The sequence below is a fragment of the Lineus longissimus genome, chromosome 19 (assembly GCF_910592395.1).
Source record: "Lineus longissimus chromosome 19, tnLinLong1.2, whole genome shotgun sequence".
Classification (NCBI taxonomy): Eukaryota; Metazoa; Nemertea; class Pilidiophora; order Heteronemertea; family Lineidae; genus Lineus; species Lineus longissimus.
In genome coordinates this window covers 6,561,516-6,583,077 of record NC_088326.1, presented here as the reverse complement: position 1 = coordinate 6,583,077, position 21,562 = coordinate 6,561,516, and the positions used below count along the sequence as shown (strand labels likewise).

The 21,562-nt window shown below is 40.8% G+C and overlaps 1 pseudogene; it reads left to right on the top strand.

Moving 5' to 3' along the window:
- The first annotated feature begins 19,120 nt into the window (after positions 1-19,120).
- LOC135503378 (uncharacterized) lies at positions 19,121-21,337 on the top strand (annotated as a pseudogene).
- Positions 21,338-21,562: the final 225 nt, after the last annotated feature.

Here is a 21,562-nt window from a genome sequence, read left to right as displayed (position 1 = left end):
GTTTATACTTGAAGTCCACAACACTCAGTTCATTCGCAGCAATGGAATCGTACAAGAGAACACTGTTAGCATTGAAACACTTCTCCCTAGCCCAGTTACTATCGGTAGGTGATAAAGTATGGAATTAGTGAAACCTTGGAAACACTGATAAACCTTGGAAACACTCCTTAAAATGCATAAAAACATGAAATAATGCCATTCGAACCTAACGTGGTTACGAATCAACATTTGGAGCTTATTCTTACATGATCAGATCGGAATTTTATGGTAATTTAGAAATCTGTCGCATATCCGATTCAATAGTCTATATTTTAGAACAACCCAGTTGTACCTCGCCTCCAGTGTACAGTACTGATCTCCCAAATATGGGAAGACACGCCCACCACACACCCATAATATGGACCAATCGCGCTCCGCTTATAAATACGCCACCACCACGCGGGGCCTATTTGAACTACGGATCGGTCTGTTCATACAGGGTGATACATAGAAAATCAGGGGCCTGTCATGCATTATGCATGGATAAGGTTGACGACTATGTCTAGGCCTAATTGTCTATGATTGACTGATATTTTATAACAAACGATGAATAAAAGAAGCCTAGTCATGTATGTTTATTACCGAAGTTTGCGGATGAAAATTTCCTTCGCCGTGAGCGATTTCTTACATCTTCCAGTACGCATCGAGGGATGCAGAGATCTTTGTGACGTCACCAGTTCTAAGAGGTTTTTTTATTCACGTGTGTGTTTGTCCTACGATCTCGTGCATCTAGTACCGAGCATAATACTTTATCGTCTATGGAATACAAAACAATCATAAAAACTAATTTTTGCTTCCATTGAAGAGAAATAAAATATTTTAACGACCACAGCGCATTGCCAATTGATGACGTCATCCTCCACATTAAAAATGTTGGCTTCTGAACTAACTGGCAAATTGCTATCAATAAAGTCAGCTGGGACGAGACTGTCAGTTGGGAGGGTATAAATCGTGGAAGGAACGCACCCGATTTCCCGCGCTATTTGCACAGTGATTCCATGGTTTACATTGAATATTACAAGGTTTATCAGTGTTTCCAAGGTTTCACTAATTCCATACTTTATCAACTACCGTTACTATCTATCATAGCGTCCCTTGGCAGACGGGTGTTGAGATCACCGCACAGTTTTATGGGAGCCTGCGGTCCATATTCGTCAATGATACATTGTAGCGCATCTAAAGTTTCAATGTACAGTGAGAGTTGACCAGCGTCACCAGACTTGAAGGACGGTAAATAAACATTGACAATGACATGAATCAACGAACCGGTGGTATCATGGAGACCGACTGCTAGGATCCTATCAGAGGGGGAGCTAATCTCACTGCTGCAGTAGTGAGGCTTCGATTTCACTACAAACGACAGACCCCCAAAGGGTCTGCCGCTGAAGTCCTCATCAGTGTCTGTCATGCTAGACTTAGAATAAACAGAGAGTTCACCGACACTGCTGATCATTCGAGACACGCCCTGTAGCTCGTTGGGCCGAAGCCAGGTTTCACTAAGACATATTATATCATGGTTTTTGATAAGGTCAGTAACGTAATTAAAATTCTGTTTTAGACCTTTGCAATTCAACGTCACAATCGATGAAAGGATATCCATTGAGCTCGTATTCGTATCCAGACATGTACCAATATCCTGAGTAGCGGTTCTCGTATCTGGAATCACGTGATGCGTGCTGGGCAAGTCCCCAGAGGCACCTACTATCCTACTATTACAACGGACGCCTCAGTGCCACTACGCGGGACTTAATGGTATTAGGCTAACTTCGAGCGATATGCACCATTATGGGAAAACTCAATGTGGAAGTATGATCATTCGCATAATCTATTCTTAGCTCCAGCTCGAGGTAATCTTGCGCAGTGTTTCTTCGGCCCAGATACATTGTGGTGGAAAACGTCTAGGTCTAGTACAATGAACGCCTGGCTTGCGCCAGACTAATAAGTGAAGAAGGTCTGGCTGCGCAAGACCACTGCGACAAAAATGACCATTGCAGAGATTCTGTGACGTAGGCATATACTATTTACAATTAAAGATGCTATCAAAAGACGATAAGGAATGATTATCTATTAAGATTTCCTGAACTTTATACTTTCTGATTATCACTTTACATAGATAGGTTGGCGTTAGGTCGTGTGCTTTTCTTTCCTCGTGACAATATACAGCAAATAGTTACAACCCCATTATCGCACTATTAGTCCATAATGAGATCACGGTGACCCGTTATAAATGTTTCGCCAGCTTCGATGTTTTGCCGCTACGCGGCGCGTTGGGTCCTTGCGTCCAGATGTGTTTAAACAAGCCTAATTCTAAACAATGCAGTCTGTATCACCCAGGAAGACATTAATTACCAGTATATGTACAATGCTTAATACATATATCATCGTTTAGTGTAGTGACTACTCTGACTGGAAGCATGCTTGATTTTTGAAAATAGTGACTTTGATGAACAGACATTTTACAAAGATTATAAAAGTTATTTTGTTCTCAGGATGCTTTATGTTTTGGCCAATTTCGTTAGAGCTTTGACAGACTGATTATTAGGTCTATGAGAACATGAATATATGAGCAGTTTTGGCAGTGAAATGTCTCATCTTACAACAAAGAGGATTTGTATTAAACACTCTCTTTGCATTAATCTACAAAATACAGTGTTTTAATATTGGTCGAAGTCTAGCCTAAATTTTGTTGAACCCACAGTCAGATTGATGACTTTGATTGCTTGAACAAGAATATATATGCTAATTTTCCTAGAGATAATTTATCTTTGTAGAAAACATGTTTTTATAAACCCCACTTTCACAAAGAAACCTCAAAAACTAGTGAAATTTTACAAACTTTATTCTAAGGACGCTTTGTGTTTGGGCTAATTTTGTTCAAACTTTGATTGACTGGTGATTGGGTTTGTTTGAACATGAATATATGAGCAATTATAGCAGTGAAATGTCTCATTTTACAAAAAAGGAGGATTTGTGAACACTCTCTTTGCATAATATACAAATGGACAGCTAGAAAAGTAAAGAGGACCTTCCTCTTTCACGGACATTCCCCTTTCATGGAGTCCTGACAAAACTTCTCAAACTTATTCTACAATAAAGTGCAACCAATGGACATTGTAACATCGTCAACGTAGCAACATATAGTTGACATGTGCATGACCCTCTTTTCAAAAATTTATGACATTTAATTTTGGATTAGATTCATGAGGATAAGCCTTCTTAGTAAAATTCACTATTCCAGAACATTTGAAATTCCATTTAAAGTATAAACACAGTAAATTTTTATAAGTGATTTCAATTTTACAGTTCCAAAATAGTGTGCACTATATACTGTAGAACGGAAAGATTTCATCTGCAGAATATTTTCGCGAATTTCGCGAGTAGGCCAGGCTCGCGAAAATATTCTGCCGCGAAAATATCTTGCTTTTCGCCTGAAATCCATGTCATTCTTGCCACAGAGGAACTGCATACAGCTTGGCCCAACAAAGGCCCATGTGTATACCACGCGTAATTAGCACTTGTGATAATTACACCTCACTTAAACAACTTTTCCTTAACTATTGCTCATATTATGTTAAGTAGGGGACATTTTACACTACAGTCCCCATTCACTAAGAGCTTAAAGTCAAAATAGACAGTTTAAATTTTTTTGGAGAAAAATTCTTCATTCCTGAAAATATTCTGACGCGAATAATATGTCCATCGTGAGGCATTCGCGAAAATTATATGCCACGGATATTTTCCGTTCTGCAGTAACAACTGCGCACGGCAACTGAACACGTTTGAGTGATCAGTCTGGATCCACAAAACACTGCGTCTTGTTCGAGGCGGGGGTTCGCTAACTGATCGGCAAAGCGGCGGCGCTTCATCAAACGATGAGAACCAGGCGAGATTGCCAAAAATGCCTTACATTTATAGCTCTAAAATCGTTATTCTTCGGTCAATTTCAAAATTTAAAAGAGCTATTTTTGATAGAGATATATTTGCAGGCGAACTGTCTCGTTCCAAAAAGCAAAGCTGCACAATATTTTATCTTTTATTTCATTAGTTGGGAGGAAATATTCCCGAGATGCACAAACTGAATGGCTAATACCTCATAATCCCTATGCAATCTTGATTAAATGGACTCACCAAAAGGACTAAAACGGGGGGGGGGGGGTCCATACGGAAAAATCATCAAAGTCAGATCAACTTAATGGCTTATCTAGCAGTCTTTATATTAGTTATTTGGGATTTCCATTGTTCTGTAGAATAGTTTGGTTTGCCGAATTGTCAATTTTATTTAGTCACATTTCACTATTTAGATTTACTGACATATTCATTTCCTAAGAAGCAATTCAGTTGTATTTGTCATGTACTGATCAACGGTACTTTCTTATATATTCAAAGTTGTTATACCTAACATAATAATATTCACCTTTTGAAAAGCGGGGCAGCTTTTACTGACCACCCATCGTGTTGTCAGACGCGGATCGGGGGGTGCGGCATTGGGCATCGTGCCTGCTCACGTTCACACTTTCATCACATTCATCCGTACGACGTGTTGTTGGCCTGTTAGACACTTTTGATTGATGGTAACCTTGGTTGATGGTAACGTTGGATGACCAAAACCTTTACTAGTATTTATTGCCAGTCACCATATCTATGGCAAGCCAAACGGAAAAAATGCAGGACTTCATTTGTTTGTATAGGAACACAAATTTAACGTCAGGACCTTTCATTTTCTTATTTAAATCTCCTTTTTTCCATACTTTAAAACAAAATCATATCATAAATTTTTTTAAAAGGGCTTTTTATTCATCTTGTCTTCATATTTTCATATCCGTAAACTATCATCGATCATGTTAAAAATATTTCGTTCTGTAAAAAGATTTTTTTTTTCGTTTAGTAAAGACATTTTTTATATACAGAAAAATGTTTATCATACAAATATTTTTATCATATCAGAACTTTTTTCGTTCAGTAAAAACATTTTCATACCAGGAGCGCGTGACCTTCCAGGAGCACTTGACCGCAAAAATTGTTTGGTACTATTGTCGTGTTGCAAAAATGATTCCATGCTTCATATTGTAATCCTCCTGTATCATTCAATTCCTCCCGAAATCTAAGTCGTGTACCGGGAATATACATGGTATAAATGACACAAAGACGACATCCAGATGATGAAATACAATTCTTATTGTATCTCCTCGCGGCGAGACATTTTCGATTTTTAATTTTAGATCACGACCGCTACGCTACGAAAGTACCAAAACATGACGTCAGCAAATTTTGTTGTCACGTGCTCCTAACTGATCACGTGCTCCTGATGTGAAAAATATTTTACTGAACGAAAAATTTCTGATATGATAAAATATTTTTCCTAAACGAAACATTTTCTATTATGAAAAAATATTTTTACGAAATGAAAAATTCTTGTATGAAAAAGTTTTTTGACATGATATTTTTTACGCTTTATGGGAAAATTAACGGATGAAAAGACGAAACCAATAGGAAAAAACTTTAATTCTATGGTAGGCTCTTCAATTTTTTCATGATATGAATTTTTTAAGTATTGAAAAAGGAGAATTTAGATAAAAAATTAAAGGTCCTGACGTTAAATTTGTGTTCCTATACGTACTGCATTTTTTCCGCTTTGGCTTGCCATACATATCCTCATTGATATCAGTACATCAGGATCAAACGAGTGAACTAATAGGTAGGTTTCACAACGAAGTACTTCAACTCTGTACTGATTCATTTGCGCGTCATTAGTAAATGATTTCGGCCTTTATACCGTCTTAGTTACAGTAGGAGTAGGGGAAATAATCAGATAAATCATCTGTAAAATACATTTTACATTATTCGTACTTCATCGTACGGAGCTCTTCGTAATGCCTGCGAAACCTGTCTATTTTCAAACTGTACCATGCAAAATGCGTAGTAGGCCAAACAACTATTCATACATCACAAATGAAATGTGTAAGTGTCGGAAGGAACTATGGATGGTCCCAACATGGGGGGGTTTGGGGGAGGGTTTCCCCTCCATTGTACTGGGTAAAAACGTTACACTATCGTAGGGGGGTTCGGGGGTGCTCCCCCGACCTAAAGGGGGGGGGGCTCACCAAGTCCTTGACTTTACATATTAACAGGTTATAACTCACACAACGTAGTGAGTGTAATGGTTACGTATGTATAAAGTGTAAACAAAATTCATATATCCATCATGTCCATCGAATCTGAAAAAATTTGTGCAGACCCATGACAATTCTGGTTCGTCGCATTCCATACGGGCCGCGCTGGCCGATCCTGCTTTCACGACGCACCGCAACCACAGTTACCATGATTCCCATTGTTTCCTTCCTCGTGACGCAATTATTTCATGACGTCATGAGCCATTGACCATTCACGCAAGTAGATTTATTCACACCGGCGCCACTGTCCTGAAGTGCGGGTGTGGGACATCATGTATCTAAAAATCGTCTGCTGGAACATACAGGACAACAACGTCGGCGGAGACAGTTGTGACATTTCATTGCAGACGAAGTAAACGTCTTCTTCTTCTCGATTTACGTACTTTACTTCAAAAAAGTCAGTTTTAACACTACTGCACAAATATAGAGTGGTCATAATGTTCCATTTGGATAGAGATTTGACGGACTGATTTGGAAATTCATCCAACCATGCAACTGTTTCAGAAATGAGAAAAAGCTCCTGGGTGTCATGACATGCATGGTGTGTCTTGCCTCTGCATTTTTGTACTCAGGCATGTCAGAGGGTTTTCAATTTTCATATCATTGAAGAAATAATTCAGTCCAATCTACAAGTATATCAATCACATCATTTATTTAAAAATCGTCTGCTAGGACAGACAGGTCAACGTCGGTGGAGACAGTTGTGACATTTCAATTTTCATTGCATAGAGATTTGACGGACTGATTTGGAAATTCATTCCAACCATGCAACTGTTTCAGAAATGAGAAAAAGCTCCTGGGTGTCATGACATGCATTCAATTATTATTTCACCACAAATAGCTGCTTCTTCCAGCAGATATGAGACAGCTACCGGGGCGGGGACTATTTCTTTATGGGGCCTTATTGTTCAGCGTCTCCAAGGAATTCTATTTTTAGAGTCCAATGGGGGGGGGGGCCTTCCCCCCAATGTACTGACTAAAACCTGTCACTTTCAGAGAACGGGGGAGAAGGTTTGGGGGACTCATCCCCCAATGTACTGGCTATATATGTCAGAAGGACGGGGGTTTGGGGGGCTCCCCCATGTCAAACAGTTGTGTGAGTTCACTAGAGATTGCTCTTTACATATTAACTCACACAACGTAGTGAGTGTAATGGTTACGTATGTATAAAGTGTAAACAAAATTCATATATCCATCATGTCCATCGAATCTGAAAAAAATTGTGCAGACCCATGACAATTCTGGTTCCGGTACAGTTTGTCGCATGCCATACGGGCCGCGCGTTGGCCGATCCTGCATTCATGACGCACCGCACCCACAGTTACCACGTCGGACGTGATTCCCATTGTTTCCTTCCTCGTGACGCAATTATTTCATGACGTCATGAGCCATTGACCATTCACACAAGTAGATTTATTCACACCGGCGCCACTCAAGTGCGGGTGTGATAGCACCCCACGTGAATCCATCCAATCGTGTGCTCATGAGGAAGAGTATTGGGAGGAACTGAGCACGACATCTGCAAAAGCAGAAAAGCGAAAGGACGGAGATCTAGGGTGGGTGGGTGGGCAAAGCAAACGTCTCAAGAAAGCTGACGACGCTATCTCTAATGTATGAACTAGGCCTATCAATTAGACGAGTGCATGTTTTTAACTCTCAAGTACATATTTGGAGAGGTTCTGAAAATATATTTGGTGTGGCAAGTCTACAGATATAAAGAAATTATTTGATGAAAAAAAAAATTAATTTCGAATTTTGCTAATTGGGTAATAGGGGGCGTGTTTTGAGTTTTTCTGCCAGTTGGCTGAAAAGAGTGGAAATATCAAAGTCTGTCTAATTTGTCGATTATCAAAAAATTTCCGTGGTCAACTACCAGTTTATTTTTCACCATTTACTTGCCCGACTCTCCGGAATAACATAATCTAAATTTCAGATTCACAACCCCACGCAGTATTTGATGCGTCGCGGTCAAACATTGACAATTTAACTGCTTAAAGGCTTAAAAAATCAATTGTTGTCTTGTCTCCTCGAACGGGACAGCTGGGGAGCAGCCATTCTCCTCCCCTCTCGGGGCAAAAGGCTGAATGAGGCCGAACAAAAGGATTTCGCACACTCGTCGAGGAAGTCACGTGGGGTGTGATAGCACCCCACGTGACTCCATCCAATCGTGTGCTCATGAGGAAGAGTATTGGGAGGAAATGAGCACGACATTCCTTCAATTTCGAATGCGCCAGGCAAAATCTCACTCATTCCTATTCCAACACTCCCACCACTCCCAAAACTCCTATAGCTTCTCCAACGCGTGAAAGAAAAATTATACAAGGCGGATATATCTTATACAGAGATACTTTTATTCCTTTGAACCAAGAGTACATGTATATACGTGACATACGGCTACAGAAACGGGAGTTAACATGATGCAAACGCAAAACGTATTATTAGCGAAATCACTTTAGTGAGAATGATGATAGAAGCTAGAACTTGATGAAGAGTTTTGGTTTAGGGGCCTGCGATTACCGTGATATAGAAGTCCTCGTTGTGAACATGTATGCATTCATATCATTGAATTAAGGAACTAATGTAATTGAATGAGCGCTTACAATCTAATCGTATTTTGTGCTGAATCAGATTTGCGTGAAAATTATATAGCGCTGGCGGCAAGGCATTAAAGGATGCATACTGCTCGAACTCTCTTTCCAGCCTGAGTGGTGCACTTGAGGAGCTAGCCAAACTACGGGCAACGGCGATAGCTCGCTTCAACGAGCCTTCCTTAGTGTAATAAGCATAAGATTTTCTTGTCGACCAACCCACGTGCCTCATCGTGTCGGTGGCGATCGTGTCGGTGGCGTTCTTTCACGAGAGTGTGTAGAGGTTGCTGCGTATCAGAAAGTGCTAGGGTGATAGAGCAACCCGCTCTCATGCTGTGAGGGGTCTCACCCTGGTATATGCCGAGGGTACGTAGGAAATGGATCAGGCGATGATACATAGTAGTGTATTATACGGGTTTATTTATTAATAAGACGGTACCATTTTCCGATACCACTCTAAAGAGATAACCTAAGGAGAGATCCACCGCCCATGAACGAGCCCAGCTTGCATAACGGTCAAGACCCGCAATCGGGCAGGTAGCAACATTGGCACAGCGCGTAACCGTGAAAGTGTTGCAAACGCCGGTAGCCCCCCTAATCGCCTTTGTGAAGGAGTGCGATATCGCCACACCCGAGTTGTCCGTGAATCGCCGCACACGTCTAAGTTGGCTTGCGACTCTGCCTAAATCACTGGCACGATCTCCCGCAAAGAATTGAAGTTTGAAATAAGCTTGATCTCTATGTAGAGCGAAACGTTGCCTTGGCGACAGGTTACTACGAGTTATTTGATCATCAATATAGGCGGCAATTTTGATAATTTTTGAGAGAAACATTGGCTTGGCCTGAGTGGGAACAACCTGAGCGCTTGCTTGCTCCCCTGCTATATGTTTTATGTACGAATTAACGAGCGGAGATGCCGCCGGGTTTCCCGCGCCTAGGATGTCACAATAGGAAGTACCTCTACCGCATTCTCTAAAGATGGCTTTATTCTTTGTTCCAACTCTGATGCAATAAAGCTTGCAAATTTAGCACAGGAGGGCGAATTTGGGAACGACTCAGAAGGCGGGCGCTGAGAGTCAAATGCTTGCCCTTTAAAATTTCCCTTGAAATGCTTAAAAAATGGCTCTATGTCCCCTCCATTATGTAGCCAGTGGCTGTACTGTTGCGACATAGGGTCGTCAGGGGGAAGAATTTCATCCCAAGAACTGGCATGCTCGTGCAACTGGCCGGCAACGAAATTATCTGGGTCTCTTAGCGCAATACTATTTACATCAAAGCTCAGCCGCCGGGAAAAAACGTCCTCAAATTTTGGGCAAAATTGGGCGGGGAGTTGGGCTTTCTGTCCCTTGAGGTTTACCCAGCTTTGCGAGAACCTTGCAGAGCGCGAAACTGACACCGGATCAAATGGCGTTTTAGTTCCCATGTTGGCACGTTATACGCTCTAAAGCGTTGATTCTGCAAAACAAATAGAGATTACATTTAGGAAGGACAGAAAGCTCTCAACCCCCCACCCACGTGAAAAAGATCACTAGGGAAGTTACCCCGGGTGGAAGTAAAGAGCTAAACAAGGGCGCTATTCCTTGTTATCTGACATGGGTTTAGGAACTCTAGGCTTTGTACTTACGAAACAAGGGACACAAATGCCGGCTTAGAAATTTTGCTCTTGCCCGCATGGCGAGGAATCGCCCGAAAATTCTAAAATTACGCAAGGGCGAACTGACAGCTCGTAGAGTGACTCTGACGTAAGCTTGCCCAATATATATATGTGCACTGTCTGGCTTTGGCGATGTAAAATTGTAGAAAATTTTCGAGTTCGAATCAGACTAAAAAATAGTCGAGCGTGACTTCCCCTATATAATCGCCTATCGGCGCGTTCAGAGAGGAACTGCAACGCCCGATTCATCTCCACTGTGCTCACTGGCGAGCCTACGCAAGACTCCCAAGGCGACAGTTACATATATATATCTCATATCTCTGGCTCGAGCACGCCCCCCAATGGTTTGCTACGATGTCGTCCCCCCTAGCCGAGCGAAGAAGCTCCCTAGGGTGACCCGAAGAAAGATAGATAAAGAGCCGTGAGATTCAGGCAAGCCTGAGAGGAAAGACACAAAATACTGTGGTCGAAAATCCGAGAAAAGCAAAATGGACAGGAGGGGAAGCCAGTCGACCGACCAAGGAGGCGACAAAAGGCTGAATGAGGCTGAACAAAAGGATTTCGCACACTCGTCGATGAAGTCACGTGGGGTGTGGGACATTATGTATTTAAAAATCGTCTGCTAGGACATACAGGACAACGTCGGCGGAGGCAGTTGTGACATTTCATTGCAGACAAAGAAAATGTGCTCTTCTTCTCGATTTACGTACTTTACTTCAAAGAAGTCAGTTTTAACACTACTGCACAAATATAGAGTGGTCTTAAAGTTCCATTTGGATAGAGATTTGACGGCCTGATTTGGAAATTCATTCCAACCATGCAGCTGTTTCAGAAATGAGAAAAAGCTCCTGGGTGACATGACATGCATGATGTGTCTTGCCTCTGCATTTTTGTACTCAGACATGTCAGAGGGTTTTCAAATTTCATATCATTGAAGAAATAATTCATTCCAATCTACAAGTATATCCATCACATCATTTATTTAAAAATCGTCTGCTAGGACATACAGGACAACGTCGGTGGAGAGAGTTGTGACATTTCAATTTTCATTGCATAGAGATTTGACGGACTGATTTGGAAATTCATTCCAACCATGCAACTGTTTCAGAAATGAGAAAAAGCTCCTGGGTGTCATGACATGCATTCAATTATTTTTTCACCACAAAGAGCTGCTTCTGTCAGCAGTTATGAGACAGCTACCGGGACGGGGACTATTTCTTTATGGGGCCTTATTGTTCAGCCTCTCCAAGGAATTCTATTTTTAGAGTCCAATGGGGGGGGGGGGGGGGGGTGCCTTCCCCCCAATGTACTGACTAAAACCTGTCACTTTCAGAGAACGGGGAAGGGGTTTGGGGACTCATCCCCCAATGTACTGGCTAAATATGTCAGAAGGACGGGGGTTTGGGGGCTCCCCCATGTCAAACAGTTGTGTGAGTTCACTAGAGCTTGCTCTTTACATATTATAGGTCCACATTGTCACTGTATAATGTTTAAAGGAATAGATGCACTAAAACCCATCCACTCTGTCTCGTATATATTTTCTTGGAGTTTGCTTTTTGTTGAGAGTTGATCGGACCAGTTGATCGGAGTCAGTTGTGAGCAAAGCATACTATACCCTAGTTCGGAGAAAAATAATATTTGAACTTACTATAGATGAAATACATACATCCAGTCATGATTGGGACTTTCGGAGACTAGGACGGCATCGTTTGTATGAAGAAATGAACTTACCTTCGTAACACGTTGTTTGTTAGCGAGAGAGCACCCGAAATTTGGGATTGGAGAACCAAATCGCTGAATAAACGCAACCACATTTTTTTGATAGCTGGAAGTGCATGAATAGTAGCTTCTTGCCTATTTGGCGTTCATGCATTTTTAAAGCTCGCACCCATATTAAAAGTTTGCATAAATTTTGGACAGGGGAAATTCAAATAGCCATTAGAACTCCTCCTGGTAATTGTATCGTTACGATCATGACCTCTCGAAATGTTGGCCATGCGCCGCTCTTTACGGCTGTATGTATGAAAAGGAGTGCAGAGGTCACACTTTTTGGGCCTAGCCTGATCATGTAATCTAGCATATTTTGTTGTTACTCACTACCAGCAAATCCTTACACACCTGGAACATTCCTCGCCAATGCTTGGTAGGTGGTGTTGGTGTCAACCAGGGCCCATTTTCATAAAACCCTGCTAAACTAGCAGACTGCCAAATGCCTAGTTGGTTGCTCCATAGTATGCTGCTATTTTCCTATTTATAAAAACCTGCTAAGAACATTGCCAGGTAGTTGTTAACTAAGATTTTGTTACTGGTTAGCAAGACATTTGACCTTTGTCCCAAACCACATACAACAATTAGGCGCATTAGTTTCTCTTTCAATAGGGGATGGCATGTAAGCATTTTTTGTGTGCCTTTCGACCTAATATCAAAATCTAAAATAATTTGAAAACTCTAAAACTCCGCATAAGATGACCTGATTTTGATTCAGTTTGCAGCATATGGTTGGAATTGTCTATTATTTCCCTATTGGCTTTTTTTAATGTTGCAGGGTTTGATAGTTTGATTTTGGGAATTAAAAAGGGCCCAAAATAAAAAAGATATACCCGGTTGATTAAATTTTGTTTTGTCCACGTTTTTTTGTTTTGCTGGAAAATGGAGTTACTTCTAATACTTTTAGTAAAAAGAAATTTTCATTTAATTTTCGTGATCGATATTGTATAGAAATTATCATAATTTTGACATTTTGATATTCCTTGATATTTAAGGATTTTTCAATGTCATTGAATACTAGAGGGGGCAACATGAGCATGCCTAAAACATCAAATCAAAATATCACCTGTAGAGGCAGAAACATATCAAAACTAGTATGATTACAATGATATATGACTTCGCTCAAAATGTCAAGATTTCAACATGTGATAATGCTCAAATTTATGGAATATGTCATTGGGGGAATGAACAGAACATAGTTGCATTGAAAAATATTGGTCTCTGAATATCCCGTTCTTTTATCTTCACACGATGCAATTTTGCCAGCTTCTGAATTCATCTTGCCTCTGACTCCAAGGTAGAATTGACAAACTTAGTTGCCAACTTGTGACTACCCCAGAGCACCTCTAAAGCTAGCAGACAACTTCGCACCAAACTGAGCTTAGCGGGTTTTTTTGAATAACACTTAGTATTCAACTGTGCTTAGTTGAGAGCAAGGGTCAAAAATAGTCGCCAACTAGGCTTAGCAGGCTTTTATGAATATGGGCCCAGGGGATTATGGGTCAAGGAATCTAAGTCATTATCGAAGCTGCAGATGATCATCGTATACATAATGATACGAAATCACAAATGGATGCAATAATTATAATAAGAGTAGGGCATAGTTACTATCAGTATTAAAGTTAATGCTCATATTCCGAATTGTTGTCTGTACACCAAGAATTGTATCCAAGTAATTAGTCAGCAATAGGCCCCTTTTTATACGGAGAAGAAGAAGGGAACTCAGATAGGCCTCCACATGTCATGTCGGCTACCCAATGGGTAACTTGCTGAGGGTTTGGTGTTGTGGAGTTGTGTTGAGGGAAGTTATGTTTAAAGGGGAGCTATGTTAGGTGTTGTTGTGTTTATAATTAAGGGTTTGGCATTTTAAGGTCGAATTCTGTTGAAGTGGTTGATGTTTTAAAGGGGAGTTGCGTTGAGGGGTTTAGTGTTTAAAAGGGAGTTGTGTAGAGGGGTCAGATATCAAAGCAGTTTTGTTGAGGGATTTAATGTCTAACGGGACTTGTGTTGGGATTTTCTAAAGTGGGCTCTGTTGAGAATTTGACGTTTTAAAAGGGTAACTCGTGTCAAATTTCACCATATAATGTTTTAGCTGTTTTTGACAAATGACTATGTCACTTTCTCATAAATCGGTAAGGTTTTCGAATCGAAATGCACATTTTCTAGAAATTTATGGTTTAATCCCACCCGGACGGCTCGCTTCGATGCCGTTTTCGTTGATGACGTCACAACATGAACATTTTCGCGGTCGCGGTGGTTTACATTCAGCAATTTTATAATAAATCTAATCAAAAATGGAAAATTTGAGCTTTACATTTGTGATCAACAATTAAAAACGGACGTATTTCCGCAAAGTTGTAAATCACATCATAGCATCACTTTAAAGGGCAGTTGTGTGAAGGGTAAAGGGGAGTTTGTTTTTTGTTAGGGTTTTGAAGGGATCCAAGGGGATTCACAATAAAGGCAGCCAATTATATGTTAAGGGAGCAGTGTCCCACTTGACAGCTATGGTGCTTACGTGTCTCTCATTACCCTTGGCTGGGTTGTTCAAAACTAAAGTAAGAGCTATATACCTTGGCGTTAAATCTATCTTTTTGGCGTTAACACCTTCAGTTAAGGCAAAATGACTTAAACGCCAATTTAAGTTAGCGCCAAGATATATCTGAAAATTGTTTTGATCAATCGGGCCCAGGTCTCTAGTTCTATTTTTTATGTATGTTTACTGTCGATGAATACTGTGGAGATGGGTTTTTATTGCAAAGTTGCCACTCTTGTTTTCCAAATTAGTTTATTTTTCATGAGATGTCCCCCTTTTCATCTGGACAGAAAACCCAAGACTTTAGACTTTGTTTATAAAAATAGACAGGGTTACAGCTTTACCTCCTGCAGAGTGTTCTCATTTCAAGTGTATTACCATGGCTCTGTTGATTATATTGAATCCAGGCAATGATGGTATGTGCTGCTGTGTTATTGCAAGGTATCACACATACTACTTGCTGCGATTCAAATCCTCAACTTAGTATGGAATGACCTGTTTCATCTGGATATATTTTGATTGCAGGCACTTTATGAACTCCCAACATGTTAGAAAAAACAGTGGGAGGCCTTTTTCATACCCTGATCATAAAAGTTTTTGATACCACAAGTTATAGGTTCAGGAGATTGCAATACTTATAGGTACTGTGACCCCTTCATTTTCTGAATATGTTGAGATCTGGTCCCCAAAGTTTCTCATTTCATTTTCTGCATCTGTTGAGACGGGCCCCATCTTGCAGGGTGCTGCAGGATGCCCTGCGTCCTGCGTTTCGTAACCGCCGGGAAAGATACGCGCCATATCATAAAGCATTCAATCTGACTATTTTCAAAGATCACAGAGGGCAAAAGGCCATTTTCAAGATCGCTTGCCGTTCGGTCAGAAATTCGAGAGGGAAACCAGAGAAATATTAAAGCAATGGTAAAACATCCTATCGTCTCCCGTTCATGAGATTCAGGGCAAATTGGAATGTTGAAGATGGGGGCCTCGTAGCCATATTCAAAGTCCGATCAGGCTCAAACTTGGTACCCTTGCAGAGAGTGCTTAGATAAATCTCCCCACTATGCACCCCATCAAAACCCTCTCATCGACAATCTTTTCAGGACAGACTGTTCCTACATGATGACCGGCACGTGATAAACTTAGATTCAAATTATGACATGGAACTTTGCGTGTTGGCAAATATTTTTGTCCTAGAATATTTTTCATACTTGAAATGTCAGGAAGATACGTACTGAATTAATACGCCACCACCTACCCCATGACTGGATAATCCTCCTTCTCTTGGCGACTGATTCCGCGGGAATGCTTGAGGAAGCGGCTTTAAAACCACGTTGACAATATATGTGGTCCAAAACTATTTTCTGACCGGCAAGAAACATGCACTGCACAGGCTAAATATTGTTGTAATACCAGGCAAATATGAGCAGGTTAGCCAGATAAATCTATGATATCATGTATCACCAATCTGCAGTATATACATCGAGGAGGAAGGCCTACTGGCTGTCTTGACTACTGTGTGTTATTATGTTAGGTTCTGCCACCTAGCCAAATAGTATGGCAGTGCACTGACATTATCAAGTGCTGCTCTCTGGCGGGAGTCTCCTACAACAGATTATGAAAAAGGATTAAAATGGCCCAAAAAATTTATATCTGCGCATTCCGGAGGTACCCCAACTAAAGAGTGTGCCTGGCGAGTTTCTTGTCGGACAAAACACAAAGTCAAGATACTTTCGATCAAATAGCCACGTCATATAACGTGCCACCCAACAGTAAAATTTCGAACTTTTATCTCTGTGAGTTTGAAAAGTAGGTCGAAGGATGAACCCGTAAAAGCTTGTAGCATTTATTAAAGGGAACGGAAACCGCCAAGCCAGTTCGTATGACCTCGTTTTCATTTCCCGCGTATCGGGTGATCACAACGAGGCATGAATGAAACATGGCGCCTAGCTGTCAATCATTGAGTGACGTCACTACTATGGAATTTACTACGAAAACTCATGAATGAAAGATCGCATGACTCACGTGATTCTCATATGATTCTCAATAATAACAAATTGAACTGCGCATGCTCGGGCACTGGGGGCGGAGCTACAAATCTGAACTCGAACAGGAAGTTGGAAGTTTGACTTTCTCGGGCGGTGAAAGTCGAAAAGTTGAATAAATCGCTCGGCGGTTCCAGTTCCCTTTAAGCAATACTTGCTTTTAACCTGGCTAATTGACTACGACGGGGCAATGTTTCGAATTAACACCCTGTAGTTACCTGTTTTTCTCGTAGAACATCGTTTTTTGGTAGTCGCTGTCGGGGCAGGCTTTCCTGAACTTGTTGCAGACTGTGTCGTGGTAGTCGAAGATGCCGTAGTGGAAGTCGTCGATGGCAAGGTGATAGTCGTAGATGGCGCAGTGGTAGTCGACGATGGCACAGTGGTAGTCGTAGATGGCGCAGTGGTAGTCGATGATGGCACAGTGGTAATCGTAGATGGCGCCGTGGTAGTCGACGATGGCACAGTGGTAGTCGTAGATGGCGCAGTGGTAGTCGACGATGGCACAGTGGTAGTCGTAATTATAGGTTGAGTAGATATACTAGTTGATCTGTCAGTGGTGGAGGTAGTCGTAGCGCTGGTAGTAGTCGGAGTAAGAGTAGATGTAGCAGGTGTTGTAGTGGTTGATATATTTGGGGCGGTGGCTGTCGTAGTCGTCGGCGGTGTTGTCGTGGTAGTCTCCGCTGTGGTTGTGGTGGGTGTTGTCGTTGAAGAGGTTGTTGTGGTAGTCGGAGTAGGCGTAGTCGATGGTGTGGTAGTTGTGAGGGTAGTTGTGGTTGGTGGCGTTAGACAAATTGCCGTCATAGCGAGATGAAGATGCCATGTATCATGCGAATCAACGGCGCATTTAGGCTTTCTAGCCTTTTTTTCCTGCGTCACTATTTGATTTATGTCAATTAAGCAAACTGTTTTCCCCACGCAGTGTGAAAAGTAGTCCCATTTTTCCTTTTCAATGTTACAGGGTGGGTCTGGTTCTTTACTATTAAGACAAGTACTATTGGCAAAGTTATGATCCCCCGAGACATAGACGAATATCTTGCCATCAGGACACTGCAGCGTATGAGGAGTACCGTCACAGACATCCGCTATCAACGTCACCTGGTCACTTCCTTCTTCAGCAATGTGAGATAAAGTATTTTATTATCAGTCGTGTTTATATACATATATAAATCAATATCGGATGGCTCAGGAAAACGCATGGTACTTTTTAAAAGTGTTTTTATAGCACTCGATATCTCAATTGATGGATATCTATAAAGTGATAATCTCATAGAATAATCGGAAAGTATGACTTTATATTCATCGTCGAATAGACTAATCTGCTATAGCGAAAACAAAATTTGACAAATGCCCTAAAAATTACAATTCCGGAAAAATGCCTCAATCTTTGAGACTTGATGCCAGAATGGAGTTTTTAAATCACTGGTTTGTCTCGCTATAATGGTCAACAAAATTAAAACAATAATATGATCACAGGGCCTTACTGTGACTCAATGCCACAGAACTTAAAGTTGCTGCAGCGATTGAGCGCCACAAAACACTTTTGGCTTTTGCAGAATGATTAGTGATCGCATGCCAGCTAAAGAAGAAGGCCAAAAACTGCCCATCTGTATTTAGAAATTCTGTTATGTGTTGAGCGGGATAATTCATTGCAAATTGCTCGTCCCAACACTACCAATCATTCTACGGTACTAATCTCTAACCCATCAACTTTCACGAAACTTGCTTGAATATTTACTACTAATCTATATATACAAAGATGTACTATCAATTATCATTAAGGTTATACCGTATGATTTGGTAACGGCTGTCAGCAATTCTCATTAAGATACACCTGTCATCATTCTGCATACAATGTATGTTGTTGCAGCCAAGCAGATGAACCCAAATGTTTTGATAAATAAGCTGTTATATTGCTGCTCTGTAAGAAAGTAGATGCTAATCGGACATACAAAATTATATTAGTTTATTTTTTTGTCATACAGGCCTTATTAGAATCATTTTTTCAGGAATTGCAATTTTTGGTACCATTTTTTACCATCTCTCAGCATATTCCCTTTAAGGTGTGTAACCGAAACACTTATCATGGATTAGGGCACAAATACTGTATTATTCATGCAGGTAATTTTTTTAGAATATTCCATTCAATGATAATTGAGATATTGGGTGTTAAAGTTCGAGACGTTTGTATTGGGTCAACCGATATCAATACATGGGTAGTTCATGCTTTTGATCGAATCACAAAACTCACTTGAGGCTAGGGAGAACGCGTCATCCGGCTTCTGATTTGTCAAGGGGGATGATGTCAAAATGTAAACATAGAATACATGGCTAATTATCACATGTGTAAGACGTAAGACGTAAGACGTAAGACGTAAGTTGTCTTTTGTTTTTAGTACCTATCACGTGATTGTTGTAAAGTTTTCCAGCGGGAATTTCGATAGTTTTATGGCCTAATTTTTACACTTTAGTGTCCTTTAACGCTCAAATATGGACTTTTGAATCCGCACAATAGGCAAGTGAAAGTGAAAGTAGCTGTAACACGGAGACACGAGGGCGATGTGTCATTTGACAGCCCAGTTCATGAGTTGACAGCGATAAAAGTGCATGTAGAGCCTGTACTGTAGAGTCAAATGGTGTAGTCGATGTATTGTATGTAGGCCTATGGCTGTAGGCTACCCTTGGAGATGTTTCATGTCTCTGACTCTTGTCAGTCCATGGGATGGAGAAGACATAACACTCGTCGACCATGGGTGGAGACAGTTCTCATTTCAGGGAAAGGAGGAGACGGTGGCGAAAAGACAACCAACGGTGGCGTCTCTCTATAACAAGACAACCAATTCAGTTTGGCCTATGAAAATATAATTTATTTCATAAATTTATTTTTATCTCATTTTTTTCAGGAGGTAGCACTTTACTACGAAGAAATGATTTAAATTTAAGCAGCGACAAGAAGAAGAATGGTTTAAATCCTGTAGGGCGCCGAGTGGAGTTGTCGACCCCCTAAATGGAGTCTATTATGCTACATTCAAAGATTTGATTTGGAACAATAATGCACATGAGATGATCCCTGCATGGCTATGGTATGTGGACATATAATTCTTTAATCTATTTGTCTCAACATTACTGTGTCTTGTTACTTCAAACTAAACCATCCTTTGTTGATCTATTTGTCTCAACATTCCCGTGTCTTGTTACTTAGAGCTAAACCAACCTTTGTTAATCTATTTGTCTCAACCATCCTGTGTCTTTTTACTTCAAGTTTAAAAAACCTTTGTTAATCTATTTGTCTCAACATTCCCGTGTCTTGTTACTTCAAACTAAACCACCCTTGTTAATCTATTTGTCTCAACCATCCTGTGTCTTGTTACTTCAAGCTAAACCAACCTTTGTTAATCTATTTGTCTCAACCATCCTGTGTCTTGTTACTTCAAGCTAAACCAACCTTTGTTAATCTATTTGTCTCAACCATCCTGTGTCTTGTTACTTCAAGCTAAACCAACCTTTGTTAATCTATTTGTCTCAACATTCCCGTATCTTGTTACTTCAGGCTAAACCAACATTTGTTAATCTATTTGTCTCAACATTCCTGTGTCTTGTTACTTCAAACTAAACCAACCTTTGTTAATATATTTGTCTCAACCATCCTGTGTCTTGTTACTTCAAGCTAAACCAGCCTTTGTTAATCTATTTGTCTCAACATTCCTGTGTCCTGTTACTTCAAACTAAACCAACCTTTGTTAATCTATTTGTCTCAACCATCCTGTGTCTTGTTACTTCAAGCTAAACCAACCTTTGTTAATCTATTTGTCTCAGCCAATCTGTGTCTTGTTACTTCAAGCTAAACCAACCTTTGTTAATCTATTTGTCTCAGCCATCCTGTGTCTTGTTACTTCAAGCTAAACCAACCTTTGTTAATCTATTTGTCTCAGCCATTCTGTGTCTTGTTACTTCAGGTGTGACACCAGAAGAGATGGCACACCTTTGTGATCCAGGAAGTGATGGATGGCTGGTAACTTCTCACATGGTATACTTACTTACCAAGATGACATTGAGCCAAGACCATACATTATGCTTCTGCCTAAATGCTACAGCTGCATCAACCAGAATGACTGCTATAATGAAGAGGCATCCTAGTGTCAGGGACATCGATCAGCTCCTGTTCGTTGTTAATGTTGGGAGGTTGCCAGACAATTCAGTCTTTATTGGAAATGATATCCAGTCTGGCAACCACTGGACATTAGCTGTTTTGAAACTGTCTACACATGAAATTCTGTACTGTGACAGTTTGGCATGGGGTGCGCCAGATGGTCTGCTGGCAAGGCTACATGATTATACAACTTTCTTCAATATCTCAGCGACCCGGCAATTTCACAAAAGTAGTTTGCCATACCCCAACGCCAATAGGACAATATCATAATTGCCGTCACTGTAGACATGTTCGTCTCCAGTCATGCAGCAGTGTTTGTGGTGTGGTGGCGCTGGTCATGCCTGCAATTGCCACCTTTGACCGGAGGCTTTTTGATTTCCTTTATGGCCCATGAAGTATGAGACATTGCTACCTCAGTAACCCGACTAGGAACGCAAAGTGTCTCCGGTGTGTTGTAAGTTCCTGATTCGTGCCAGGGAAAATAGACGTTCACAATGTTAGCTTAAAGGAGATACCCAAGCCAGGCCAAGCAGCCCCTTTTCCTGAACATACATATGCCCAAGTGGTGAGGAGCAAGCCGGATCAACTCAAAAGGACAATAACTTTTGAAAAACAGGTG